Source organism: Nicotiana tomentosiformis, chromosome 2 (assembly GCF_000390325.3).
Source record: "Nicotiana tomentosiformis chromosome 2, ASM39032v3, whole genome shotgun sequence".
NCBI lineage: Eukaryota > Viridiplantae > Streptophyta > Magnoliopsida > Solanales > Solanaceae > Nicotiana > Nicotiana tomentosiformis.
The window spans coordinates 161,369,324-161,382,634 of record NC_090813.1 but is presented as its reverse complement, the minus strand read 5'-3'; the positions used below and the strand labels follow the sequence as shown (position 1 = coordinate 161,382,634).

The window sequence follows — 13,311 nt, the reverse complement described above, 5'->3', positions numbered from 1 at the left end:
AAATTTTTATGATTTTAAAAAAAATAATTTCTATCAAACTACTACAACTAAGAAAAAAGTACATATATATATATATACAACATACAAATATCCCCCACCCCACACTTTAAGTTGTGGCATGTCCCCATGACACACAATTAAAAAGTATAAGGTGGAGGAAACTTCCCTGAATCTCTAGTTGAGGTCTGCTTCGAAGTCGGGCTCTATTCTTCTTGCCTGAACTAGTGCAGACATCCACGCGGACAGCTTCTTCTCAGCCTTATTGGGGTACACCCCACACTTGTCTTTCTCAATCAATGGGACCTTCTCTTTCGAGCTTTTCACTCTCCACTCTACACTTGCAGCTGGCTTCTCCTTTCTCAACCCCATCTCCACATTCATCTCAAAAGTCATCGTCTCATCACCCACTCTAAGCATGAGCTTTCTATCATGTATGTCTAATATTGCTCTGCCCGTCGCTAAGAATGGTCTTCCTAAATTAATGGGGACCTCTTTATTCTCCTCCATCTTCACCACTATGAAATCTACAGGAAATATAAACTTATCTATCCAAACTAAGACATCTTCCACTATCCCCTCGGATATTATAGCTATTTGGTCTGCCAGCTGCAAAGATATTGGCGCAGACCTTATCTCTCCAAGCTCATTCTCCAATTCTTGTAAATAGACAAAGGCATTAAATTAATTGAGGCACCAGAATCACATAAAGATTTATCAAAATTAAGAGTGCCTAACGAGCAAGGTATAGTAAAACTCCTTGAATTTCCACACTTTTGTGGGAGTTTGTTTTGTAAGATTGCGCTGCAATGTTCGATGAGCTTGACCACTGAGGTCTCTTATATCTTCCTCTTCTTTGTAAGGATATACTACAAGAATTTGACATAGGCTGGCATTTGTGAGAGAACTTTTGTGAATGGCAAGTTTACATTAACCTGTCTCAGCATCTCTAAGAATCTCTCAAATTGCTTGTCCAGCTTTTTTCTATACAGCTTTTGGGGAAAAGGTAGAGCAAGCATGTGCTCTCTCTCATTAGATTCTTTCCTTATTGAAATTTCCTCCTCCTTTTTTTTCTCAGCTCCTTTCTTACCTTTCCTCTTCTTATCAACTTCATTTTTCAGCTACTCCCCAACTTCTTTTTCAGGTACACTCTCTTGTTGGACTGGATTGGGATCTTTCAGCACTTGCCCGCTTCTCAAGGTCACAAAATTCACTATTTCTTTGGGGTTCCTTTTAGTATCAGCTGGCAGAGTACCTGGGATTCTCTCAGACAGTACAGTTGCAATTTGTCCCACTTGCTTCTCTAAATTTCGCAAACCAGTGCCAAGTTCTTTGATAGCTGAACCATGAGCATCTAATCTCTCAACTGTCTTGACAATGAAGGACTTCATTAGATCTTCTAGCCCAGGCTGAGCGTAATATTGAGGCTGGAACTGCGGCCTCGGCTGATTCACAAAACTAGGAGCTACTTATCCTTGAAATATGGGATTGTTTTGTTGCCATGCATTTGTAGTACCCCCAGGTGAACTCCATGAAAAACCGGGGTGCTTCTGACACATTGCATTGAAGTTATAATTCCCAACATCATTAACTTCCTCGATTGAGGCTTGACACTCATGAGTAGGGTGCCCTCTTCCACATATATCACATGTTGCATGGGGCTCACTCTGTATCGAGGCTAAGGTTAGCTTCCTTATTTCCTTGGCCATGACATCAAGTTGTACCTGCACAGATGTGTTAGCATCAACTTGGTGAACACCAGTTGATATTCTTCTTTCAGCAATTTTAGAGGGACACTGATTTTCATCTTTAGATAACTCATTCAGAATTGTGACTATCTCCTCTAGAGTCTTTTTCATCAACGGGCCTCCATCTGCATTGCTCAATGTTCTACGTGAGGCTGGTGTCAACCCATCCCAAAAATCCTGGAGTTGCATCCAGAGTTCAATTTCGTTATGTTGACACTATCTCACTATCTCCTTAAACCTCTCCCAAGCTTCAAACATAGTTTCAGTTTTGTTCTGACAGAAGTTATGGATTTCTCTTCTAAACTTGCCCGTATTAGCTGATGAGAAATATTTGTCAAGCAATTTTCTGGTCACCTCATCCCATGTTTTAATCGACCCATTAGGCAAGCTTCGAAGCTAGTGCTTTGCATCATCTTTGAGTGTGAAGGGGAATGCCCTTAAGTAAACTGCATCTTGTGGCACACCATTGTATTGAAAGGTGTTCATAATCTCCTCGAAGTCTATCAGATGATTGTTTGGATCTTCGTTCATCTTTCCTCCGAAAATGCAGCTATTTTGAAGAGTTTGAAGCAACCCTTGCTTCAACTCAAAATTGTTAGCTACAACTGGAGGTAGTCTCACACTTGATAATCCTTGGTTGTAGACCAGCCTAGCATAATCGCCAAGTGGTATCCCAGCACCGGGAGCTATGTTTCTGAATTGGTCTGCAGCCACAGGTTGATTCTGAGCCATTCTCCGATCCCTCTCCTCCTCAAAGACAAGTTGTTCATTTTGAAGAGTTGTCTACTCAACATCTCGTGCCGCTTTTTCTCTTTGCTGGGCTTCCTATCTTGCAGCCAAATCAACATTATCATCATCTCCCGCCATAATTTCTTTGGTTGAAGATTGCCCAACCTTCTCAGTATTCTCGGGGAGATCTCTTTCCTTCCTCAGCTGTCGCAGTTGTTTCTTGATTTCTGGTTCGTATGGTAGCACTTCCTTCCTAGAAGATCGAGTCATGCACCAATATAACCTATAGCCTGCGCACAATCAAGGAACACCAAACGTAAAAAGAGAAAAATAAATTAAAAAGAACAATTCCTCAATTAGCACTTAACTATGCTCGCTAGTCGAATATAGTATAGAAAAATATCGTATCCACAGGGATTGGATTTAAATAGAGTTTTCGTAGCTTCTAGTTTAATTTCTATCCAAAATGATCGACAATTTAGATTTGTGTGATTAAAACTAAAATTAACTAAAAGTCTAAACTATTGACTAATGACAATCGCAACAAGAGTACGTAAAGAAGATATCAAAGGGAGAAAATAAGGGTTGATTGGATAGGTGAAAGATAATTGCCTAGGATTAACTCTAGTTAGTTCACTCCTAATGCTTAAGTGAGTCTCTCGAATTCACTTAATTATTAGTTTAAACATTCAATAAAAACTCCTCTTTCGATTAAGTCTCAACCTCACAATATGAACCAATTTATGCTCGGTGAAGATATGCAAGAATTCGTAGTGGATTGGTCTTTATGAGAACCTCTTCTGATTATCCTCCTAACTAGGTCTAAACAATAATTCAAATAGCCTCTTTCGATTACTATGAAGAATCAATGAATTCAACCAACAAGATAATGCACAAACATCACACGTTATGCCTCTTTCGATTACATGAACATGTGAAAATAGATGCAACAATTAAAATACCCAAAACGATCCAATACATAAAAACTAGAGTTAATAACCACAAACAATTCTCAATACACCAAATCCATCAATCCCTAAAGAGAACTACTCCATAGATATGGAGTAATTCATCACAAATGCGTTTAAGTTAAAGGAAAACATACAATGATCCAAACTCTTGTCTTGAGTGAGGATTGAAGGATGAAATCCTTGTGCTCTTGCCTCTCCCACTTCTCTTTAGCTTCCTTAGGTCTTAGATGTGTCAAAAGTACTCAAAATACTATTTTTTCCATGTATATATACCAAGTAGGGTCGGACCCAAACAAACACACCTTCTCCTTCACGAAGTAGGACTTTTCCCAAATAGGACGTGCGCGGCCGCGTACCTGGAGATATTCCCGTGCATATGGCCGCGCACTTTGCACAGTACACTGCCTCACATGCGTGCCCAGTGCGTGTTCGCACCTGGGTGACACCCGACTCGATTCTTCATCTCTCTCTTTGAATGCACTAGTGTTCGTTGATCCCTGAACTCGATCCCAACTAAGACCTTGGGCTTTTACTCAGACTTCAAAGCTCCAAAATAGCGTGAATTCACCCATAACATCTACATAGCTCGGAATCACTCCTACAATCCATAAAACATATAATTAGTGCAAAACATTAGCGATTAAAGCTCAAACTCAATTAAAGTGCAGTAAATTAGAGTGTGTTAAGCGACTAAAACACGCAATTAAAGCTTACCATCAGACATGATATGAAATTTTTACCCAGCCCTTTTGTGGCCGAGTACGTTGATGTGTGATGTGAGGCTACCGAGTCCTCTATGAGGCCGGGTATGGAGTTGTCATGCCCCAACCTTGGGGAGCGCGACTAGTGCTCAATCAAGATATCCAGTCGAGCAAGACTACTTAGTGCCTATCTTTAACCCCTTCCCATGAGTAATTTGAGTATAAATATCAAGAATTAGTCAACTTTAAGGGTAGAAGACACTGCACCACTTTCATTACTTATAAAATCTTCATTTACGATTACCAAAATATTACATGTTCAAAGTTTGAAAGTGGAAACTCACAATAACTTACAACATTCTTAGTTTGTTTTTCCCCAATCAAAACACAACCCACAATATGTCTACGGAGCCTCTAAGAGAACATGAGTATAGTATGGAAATGCCGGTGATAAGGCCCTAGCTATACTTCAAAATACAATGTACAAGAAAACAAGTCAACATATGGGCCCTGGTGAGAGTAGGGCTCACAAAAATCCGCTGAGTGGGGGGTATGTTGCTATCAAGGACCAACTCCGCCTGCCGAGGAACCACCTGCATCCATTAAAGATGAAGAGTCCCCGGTAAAAGGGACGTTAGTACATATAAAATAGTACTAGTATGTAAATCCAAATACCCTATCATAGAATGGATTCCCAACATAAAAGGAAGGAAATGTGGAAGCAGTAAGTAAATCAATAATATTTAAATACCAAGTTAAAACAAAGTGAAACTTCAAGTAAGCATTATCATTTTTAGGTTGGGAGATCCTTGGTACCGACAAATAACCATGCACGTGGTCCTTGCTACCTATCAAATTATCCCAATCAAGGGAAAATAATATCAATATATTATAACAAGGATTCACCCTTAAATCAACTCCAACATCGGCACGTGTAGTTCCGAGCTTAGGCGTTTATAACCCAGCCTTCCTCAGTGACCTATCGATACTCCCAAAAACGTTTATCATATAAAAGGATTATATTCATATCATAGCCTTTCATAAAATCTTTTCATTTATTTGGCACCCTTGTCCATACATGATATTCTTTATTCTTGGCACAATGGCTGCATTTCATATGCCATACCTTCATTTCATTACTTGCCATGGATCATCATAAAACATTTAAAGACGTTTGAAACATTGGGAAAGGCATAGCTTCAACTCATAAGTGTGTAAGAACTCAAAACTCTTTGTAAATAAGTACAAGAAAAACATATTGATTTGCAATTTGGAACATGAATTAAAATCATAAGCCTTTGGGTGAATCAATCATTAGAAACAATTCGGAACAATAGGAATAGAACTTGGACAAACCTTACTCGGAGTTCACAAGGAATTCATGGAATTAGATTATATAGAAGAAATTTAGCCAACATACCTCGATTAAGCTTTCCTTAGAATCACTACGGCGTTCCACTACTATTAGCAATTTAATCTACATTAATATATTTCAATTTAATCATTATTAGAAGGAAATCGCATGATATAGATCTTTTAAGCATTTCACCAAATACATAATGTGCGAATTCAACTACAAGGTTTGACACTGGAATTCCTCCACCCCATAACCCGTTACAAAGCAAATAATCAATCTACAATAGTCCTACAACACCCAATAGCCTTCATTGGCACATGCATGCCCATCCATATACTCCCAACTCAAGAATCACACCTCTCATTCTTGACATGCACCCCAAAATCAAAGTTGAGAGCTAGGGATAAAACCTTACCTCTTTAGTAGAAGACCTAGCAAGATTTCCTTCTTGAAACCCCAAGATTTGAGCAAGAAATTGACGTGTAGAGATGATAGAGCTCTTCTCTCTCTCTCTCTCTCTCTCTCTCTCTCTCTCTCTCTCTCTCTCTCTCTCTCTCTCTCTCTCAAAATGATACAGACTATGAACGAAAACACGGATGTAGCAAACCATGCGGAATTTAAAACAAAAAGAGCTAGATGTACAATTAATTGGAAGAACAAGAACCAATTAGGATATGAAGCCTAATTACCTCTACAAACTCAATCAATTGTAACTCTAAGCTATCAAAAATAGAGCTAGACCTACAATTGATTGGAAGAACAAGAACCAATTACGATATGAAGCCTAATTACCTCTATGAGCTCAATCAATTGTAACCCTAAGCTATGAAAACCCTCAAGAGATTGGCAACTCTTGCAAATTCGGATAAAGTAATTAAGCAATTAAGCATTCACTACTAATTTCTCACCAGACCTTGTTGGGTAAAGCTGTGAACATGTATAAAATGTCAATGTTTCTTTTGCAAGTTAGTTCTTCACATTTTAAATTTTGGTATTTATTCCTTGGAGGCATCATTGGCCTAGATTCCATAATAAATAGGCATGAGTATAGACGTTGGTTCGTATGGGCCTTCGAGGGTCATGTGTCGGTCGCACCTTCCAAGGTTGGGGTGTGACAGAGACCTTCCTCTGATGATATGGATGATGAACCCATTGCCTATACTGTTAAAATTTTGAGAGAGCAGCAAAGGAAGATCATGAATCTCAAGACAGGACTGAATAATGACTAAGCTCCAACAAGCGTTATAGGTTGCTTCTAATAATTCCAATGATGGAGTTTGAGCCCCTCCTGGCGTTCCTATAAATCAAACGGGCACCAAGAACCGGTAACACGGTTACCAGGGGGAGTTTCTATCAAACAACTATCAAGTAGGTGGTGCCGATAGTGGATCTAGAAATGAAACAACACAGACAATCCTTTCAATACCGAGCTCATGAGATTTATGAGGGAAATAAATGCTCGAATGGATCAGAATCCTAAAGAATTTCATGCTCGGATAGATCAGATTCCGGGAGCACCTTCGGTCCTGAAGGGCCCGGATTCGAAGAAGTATATACAGTTGTTGTTCAATCCCAGTGCAGTTCCAGAATTAATTCCTAAGAGATCCAAGATGCCATATATTCCAAAATATGATGGAACATTGGATCCATAGGAAAACATCACAACCTACACCACAATTGTGAAGGGAAATGATTTCGCTCGCATGAGATAAAATTAGTTTTAGTAAAGAAATTTGGATAAACCCTAACAAAATGGGCTTTAATATGGTATTCACTTTTACTTGAACACTCAATTTATTCTTTTGAAATTCTTGCGGATTCTTTCATCAAAGCTCACACTGGAGCAAGGAAAGTTCAAGCTAGAAAAGCAAATATATTCATAATCGCTCAAGGAGACACAGAGTTGCTACGAGAGTTTGTGATACGATTCCAAAAGGAGAGAATGTTGTTGCCGGCAGTACCGGATAAATGGTCAATGAAAGAGTTTAGCAAGGGTCTCAATCCCTCAAGCTCCAACACCTCAAGGAAGTTGAAGGAGAGTTTGTTGGAATTTCAACAACGTGAGCATATGTTCATAATAGGTACGAGTCATAGATTAGCATGGAATGATCAGGTAATTATATCGACATATTCTACAGCCTGGAATCAAGGTCAATAGAAATTTGATCTGAGACATTCCAGACACCGGTTTGAACTATACCGATTAGGATCACAGACTGCAAGAGGCAGGAGCATTCCCGTAATGAGTCATCAGAAAATAACTTTGATTAAGGACAGTAATGTCTACGAACACTAGAAAATGTTGCATCAAAGCAGCGGAAACAACAATAATAATTATCGAATTCATCTGAAGATGGCTCCGGAGCAGGGACAAAAAAAGGTAGTGAGCCTAAAGACATCATGTATGTACAAGATACCAGAGATAGCTCGAACTGGTTCCGGAATAAAGAAAAGGGTTGGGGACTGCCATATCAGCGCCGAAAAAAAAAGAAATAGAAGGAATCAGAATCAAGAACCGGTTAGACCCAATAAATGTCAGTTCGACCGCAATTCTCATGCAATGTATTTTTGTTCATTTCCTATAAATTTTCGAAATACTTGTGCATGTTGAAGTAATAGAATGAAACTTTTTCCCTAAATCGCACACGCAAGTATATGCGGTCAATCAAGTAATAAAGAGTGAGTAGAGTATCGTTCCCACGAGGACTTGTGATAAGTTATCAACTAAATCAAGCAAATTATAACTTATCGAATCAAGAACAAGTTCAAAGTGATTTTTGTTTGATTAATTCTACTAGCTAAAGTTGCGATTAAAAGAAAATTTAATTAATTATCACACTTAGCACGACGATTTGTAGTTCAATAAGAGGTAAGATTATAGGGTCATGGTTGGATAACAATCCTATTGAATTCTTCAATCGACTCGACTTATTAATTTATCTTGGTTATTAACCTGTATGAACAGTAATACTCGTAAAAATTTGACAACTTCTACTCGCCTATTCAATTTATTTTAAACCATATATTTCTATGAGATTAGAGACAAAAAGAACGCATTAACGATTTCTTGCACGACTGGCTAAGCACGGCAAATAGGTATACTTCTATCTGTATTAGCAAATCAATTTTCCAATGACTAGGTTCAAGATTGCGCACTATTCAATCCTATTGCAATCAAAAATTACCTCTTTCAAGTTCAACTCAAGATTCATATATAGTATTTCACTATCAGCTAGGCAGTAAAACAATTAAACTCAGGATATGAATAAACAATCCAATATGATAAATTAACTCTTCAAATCAATATTCGAATATCAACATTCATGTGAAACCATAACCCCATAATAAATGAGGTTAGCCATGCATAGTCATGGTAGCAATCACAATTAATTCCCAAAAATACATACAAATCAAGAAAAAAAAGGAAAAGTAAGAACTCAAGACGAATTTCGTGGTGTCCGAACTCTGTGATGGCTTTTCTCTGCTTCCCAGTGTGTTAGATGACCTAAAAGAGGCGTTTTTGGCTTATATATTGCGTACAAAAGTCTTGGGCCAAAGTTTTCCTTTTCCTATTCCGAATCAGCTTCAAGGATTGATGTTGGGGTGGATGCTTCACGTCCGCCTCAGCTTGAACTTTTCAACATCGGATGCTGGGGTGGACGCTTCCCGTCCACCCTCTGTTCCCTCATTCTTGATGCGCCCAGGTGCGGATGCTAAGGTGGATGCCTTCTCCCGACTTCACTGCCAAGGATGAACCAAATACCCTTTTTTCCTAGGTTAGATGCGACGCATCCACCCTCTTCTCCTATAGCTGGAGCATATTTTCTTCATTTCTTTGCACTCCAAATATCCTAAATCATCACACACAACTTAATTAGTCATAAAATCAATAATTAACACATGTTGGGCATTTGAAAGATCAAATAGCACCAAAAGGTGATTAGAGCATGAGTAAAGTAACATTAAAACACATAGAAATATGCCCAACATCACCATCCCACAATTAAACCTTTGTTCGTCCTCAAGCAAAGTAAAACCAACCTATAATAGATCGAACAAAATTAAGCTTATCGCTATCAAGCCACACATTTCAATTAAACTCAAGCACCCATGACTTTGGTTGATACCAACAATTAGCCCTTTGCATATGCATTCTTGAACTTTCTTTCCCATGTTAAAACCATGCCTAGCACAATATTGAATAGTTCAAAATAATCAAATAGCAAATTCGGGGCATTTCAACCTCAGAAACTGACTCCCTAGCATTACTATTTTCGGGCCAACTTACTTACTCTGACTAAAGAGCTTAATAAAGCCACCTATCTATCATGAAACATGTGCCCTCACCACAAAACAAAGAGATATAGTCCACACACTCAAATAAAATTCGAACGTAATTTAAGGACTTGAAACAATACAGGAAATCACTCACTCTTTCAAAGAAGTTCACATGCGCACAAAAGGTATCATAGGCTTGCCCGTTATGTAAATCTCTACTAATGTAGGCCTGCTCAGTCTAAAATCAATTAGGTCTTTATCTTGGTTATAACGTGAGCTAAGGAACGGGTAGACTATATATAGAAAATAGTGGTTAACCCTCCTAAGCACTTTAATATGTCAAATAATCACTTTAAGCGCAACTTTGTTCAACCCAACTTCAATTTCACACCAATATCACCCCAAAAATATTCCCTCTTTCTTTAATCACGTCTTTAATTTACACTCCACTAGCAAGAACAAGACAACAATTTATTCATCTATATATATTTTTTTCTTTTTTTTTCCAGATATTTCTCTTTTTCTTATCTTTCAACTATTCTTTTTTTGTTATTTCAATTTTCGCTAGTGGTGTATTATTTTACAAATTAAGTGCACCTTTCTCCTTTTTATTGGTTCCACTCGAAATCCACCCAAATCCCCTCCTTACTTCTTTTAGCGCTTATTTTACAAGTTACGTGCTTTAAGAGGTAAAAGGATTAACATAATGTCGATTAAGAATAAAAAAGGGTATGGGATTGTAATGTGGGTGGCCAAACAAAAGGTTTACAGGCTCAACATGGCTAACTAGGGATGATTTTATTTGTGATAGCATTAAAATTCAAAAAGGACCAAGGAAGGCCTAAAATCATATTTCAAACCGAGCAAAACCTAGGATTTCACTTCGACTCATATGCAGGGCAAGTTCTAGACACAAATGTACTGCATGGAACTACACAAAAAATCTCACCACACTATAGCACATGATTCAATTAGGATTGCTACATTCTAACTCTCAATCAAAGCAAGTACAAAGTTAAGCCACAATTTTAATGCACAAGGCACAACAATTAGCACAGGAGTCAAGAAAATGAGCTTAAGCATCACAAAAAAAAACTATTCTACTCTTCAAGGCACAAATCGTTTTCAAAAACTCATGGAGAAAGTTATAATCCACATGCCCAGGTCTAACTCTGTTAGTATCAAACAAGTCACTAGATGTTCTGAATCTAGACTGAATCTTTATACCCTACTCTACTCTAAAAATAAATAATAGTACCCGGTTCAAAAATTTATCCCTTGGAAAAGAATCGATGGCCAAAGAAAAACCAAGGGGGATTATTGCCTAATAGATTAAACTTAAGCTAACTACTCAAAGCAAGTAAAATATTTTTGTGTTTTTCTTTATTTTTCTGTCAATTTCCTAATACTAACACTAATTCCAATAATCAAATGAAAATCTTTTTGTATTTTTCCAAGGACCTTAATCCCTCGAGAGAATTGTCCAAGTAGTCCGTCGTCGGTAAAAGTCCACTATTTTTTGATTTTGTTATTCAATAACTGTATTTACCAACTATTATAAGGCTACTTACTATAAATAGAAACAACAAGAGATTGAGAGTTACTACTTATAGACGAATTTACTAACTATTACAGGCCATTAATTCAGTGAATATTACAGCCCCAAAAGTATCAAAAGAAACAAAGATTGTAATAGCTAAGTACATTCATCCACACAAAAATGAATAACCCACACCCCACACTTAGAACCATGCATTGTCCCCAATGCACACAAATAAACTAGAGTAGGATGAGAAGAAACTCCCTCAAGTCGATGTGGAGGGCTCATTCATGGTCTTTGGAGGGGCATCAGAAGTAGTGGTCTGGAAAGTCGGGACGGAAGTAGTGGCAACAACCGAGTGAGTACTCGAAGCATCCATGACATCTATCATGGCCCCTTCTAGCATAGCAATAGCATCCTCACAAATAGGGGGCTCGTTCACAATCCCATCATCACCAGGTAGAGCTGAGTCTGTAGCATGCGGCACGGTGGTCTCAGTGGGCATGGTGTATGGAGACCCCGGACTATAGGAGCAGCATAACTGGATGGTCTAACAGCGGATGGTGCAAGCAACTATGAAATATCTATATCTGTACATTGGACTAAAGCACGGAGGAGTAGTGATACCTCCCTCATCATCGTAGCCTGCTCAGTATGGACTCGGCTTAGATCTGCACAAGTCTGAACAAACTCACCTCTAGTGGCACTCAACTCCGCACGAGTCGCGATCAACTTAGCTATGTTCTCTTGCATATCAGCACTTATCTTCTAAAACAACTGTCGAATAGTGTACTTAGAAGCCCTCCCCTTGTTTGGCTCCAGTACAATAGTAATATCATATAGTCCTGGAGCTTTAGCCTCGATGTCATCATTCTCCTTGTCCCATAGCATTCCCATCTCCGCCAAGTAGGCCGATAAGGTATTGGATCCTGATGCACTGCATTTTGTTGTGCATGATGGATCCTAAGTTGAGCGGGATCCCCTCCAATAAAGCATACAACACTAGTGCTCGGTATCGAGAGACATGAGTTTTGCATAGGCATGACATCAGGCAATTACATATAAAATTCAGCACCACACATGATAATGCGCTCATGAACTCTTTGGCCCGAGAATGGTACTCTACACTTTCATGCTTCCAATTTGCATCTTTCCTGGTAGGGCATAGGACGGAATGAACATGTGAGAAATCAGGCTCTTTACATATAGGGTTATACCTGTCCGTTGGTATGTGTGGCACTCCTAAGAACCCGTTCAGAGCTTCATCTGAGACATTGACATCCACCCCTCGTACTCTCACAATGATCCCCTACGAGTGATGCCAATTGCCATAAAGCTCTCTAACAATAGTAAGACTGGCCTTGTTGTGGCCCTTCAAGATAGGTCCCCAATATTGCACCTCTCGGATTGATTTCAAAAGGTCTGGGTAATTTTTCTTCAGTGCTCCAATGTTTATTGGCTTTTCTGGAATGTATTTCTTAGAATCCAGGATTTTCTCATAAGCCCGAAATGCCTTTTCACTAACACAATTCTTCTCCCAAGCAGCTCGGTCAACTAGCTCACCCTCATCTTCGTCGCTCATATTGACATTTGTGAGCTCAAATTCTGAATTAGACTCGGACTCAGATTCTGAGGTAGCCTTCTGCTTCCCTTTATCTTTTGGATCAACCTGCTTTGTGGATTTGGTCTAGTTCGGCACAGGTTCTCTGAACTCTATCCCTTTACTTGGCGGTCTTTGTGATGTTTTTGTGGTACCCCTTCTTACATTCCTCCTCACCAATGGTTCCTCTTTTCCTTGCTCTGACTCATCAAGTTATTGCCTAGTCGGCTGTGCCTTTACTTTCTCGGTCCGCTTTCTTTTGTTTTGTGAGTTTTGAGCACATGTTGCCTTTCCAGTAGGCTTTTTGAGTGGTTGCTTGTCATTATCTCTTTCTTGTTTCTTGGACATTTTTCTCGTTGCCGCCATTGTGAACCTATGTACCTGCAAAAC

General features: G+C 38.9%; 1 non-coding gene across 1 annotated transcript; it reads left to right on the top strand.

Annotated features, from left to right (window-relative positions):
• Nucleotides 1-1,944: 1,944 nt before the first annotated feature.
• On the top strand, nt 1,945-2,051 carry LOC117279820 (small nucleolar RNA R71). Its single transcript, XR_004510237.1, has one exon. It is a non-coding gene; the product is annotated as a small nucleolar RNA R71 (small nucleolar RNA).
• The last annotated feature ends 11,260 nt before the right edge of the window (nt 2,052-13,311 follow it).